The sequence below is a fragment of the Coregonus lavaretus genome (genome assembly GCF_964263955.1).
Source record: "Coregonus lavaretus genome assembly, chromosome: 7".
In the NCBI taxonomy this organism is placed as follows: domain Eukaryota; kingdom Metazoa; phylum Chordata; class Actinopteri; order Salmoniformes; family Salmonidae; genus Coregonus; species Coregonus lavaretus.
The window spans coordinates 8,755,132-8,757,286 of NC_139994.1; positions in this window are offsets into that span (position 1 = coordinate 8,755,132).

Consider the following 2,155-nt stretch of genomic DNA (forward strand, 5'->3'; position numbering starts at 1 on the left):
ATCAGCCAGAGAGAGAGAGAGGGAGGTGGAGAGAGGGTGGTCTTCTCCAGAGACACACAGATGTTTCCCTAGTTGCCGCCTAGTGTGACCAATCAATGCTGTTAAAGACACAATCAATACCACACACAGCAGGGGGACAGTGGAGAGGGGAGGGGGAGAGGGGGGAGAGGAGGAGAGGAGCGAGGGCTATCCCCGAAATCACTCAGTCTTAGAGTGCATTCACACACGCTAACACAAGTGAGAGGCAGTGCAGTGAAAACTGCATTTATAGATCGGTAAACCGATAAGAGAAAAAACGTTTTATGTTGAAACTGCAATTTCAACACACATGGAATCTCCCAACCGACGTCTCTAAATAAACAGTACACTACTAGATATCATTTATACACATACTAATAATACACATACTACACATTCTAATATTATACATACTGCACATACTAATAATACACATACTAATATTATACATACTACACATACTAATATTATACATACTGCACATACTACACATACTAATAATACACATACTACACATGCTAATACTATACATACTACACATACTAGTAATATACATCCTACACATACTAATACTATACATACTAATTCTATTCATACTACACATACTAATACTATACACACTACACATACTAATAACACACATACTACACATACTAACACTATACATACTACACATACTAATACTATACATACTACACATACTAATACTATACATACTAATACTATACATACTACACATACTAATGCTATACATACTACACATACTAATGCAATACATACTACACATACTAATACTATACATACTACACATACTAATACTAAACATACTACATATACTAATACTACACATACTAATAATACATATACTACACATACTAATACTATACATACTACACATACTAATACTATAAATACTACACATACTAATAATACATATACTACACATAATAATACTATACATACTACACATACTAATACTACACATACTACACATACTAATACTATACATACTACACATACTAATACTATACATACTACACATAAATGATCGATCAGGGTCCTTGGAAGTCCACCCCCCAGTCATCTATGTCAAATGTCACATTTACAATCTGTTCAATGTGTCAGTCATCAGGGGTCTAGTAAATTATCCATATATCATGAGTTGTTTTGTTTCCAGTGAACACTGATTCATACTCAGTCATATCTTATTCCTCTATAATATGGGGGTGCAGTGAGTCATCAGCGTAGTACAATACAGTAGTGACACTCCTACAGGAGAGTAAAGGAGAGTGATTGTAGCCACGTGTGTGTGTGAGGGCCCGGGTGTGTCCCAAGGGGGCCTTCAATAACCACCCCCAAATTAGGCCCCTGAATCAGAGGGGGAGGAAGTCACACGACTGGTGTGATTCACGAAATACGCATCAGCAGAGGAACCGAGGAAGAATCACTGAATGGACAATCAAGACGAGTTGTGAAAGAGGGAGCTATTTGTTTCACAATACTTTCGTTGGTGTGTGTGTGTGTGTGTGTGAGAGAGGCTGGGCCTGGCCTATAACGACTCACGGCTGAGCCAGCCCCTCCATATGCTCAACTTTACACTATCCATTCTCCTCAGCCACTGAAGTAAAGTGGAAGCAGATAACCCATGGTCTCTGCTCATGAGGTCAGTTCCTGAAAATAGGCCTAACTGTGGGGGCCACGGGCTGCTAGCGCCATGACAACAATAGAGGGTCTATACATACTGTACACACTGCACGGACACACACACACACACACACGCACACACAGATAGTAAGCTCCATTGTTTATCTACTGGCAGCATATGGATCTGGCTGGAAGATCCGAGTTGACGGGAGCCGGCGTGGGCCGTAGTCACTCTGAGTCTGAACACAACACAACACACACTCCTACCGAACAAAAACAATCCTTGTATTTCTCCCCCTAGGACGGGAGTGGCTCCCAACAACGGGAAACCTCCCAGGCCTCGACGCACCAAGATCAGGAATCCCAGCTGGAGACACTGCTGTGTCAGTCTGGAAGTATGTTCTTCTCCCATCCCACAGAGGAGTGAATGTGTCCCAAATGGCACCCTGTTTTCTATATAGTGCACTCCATTCCTCTGGTGTATAATATCTAA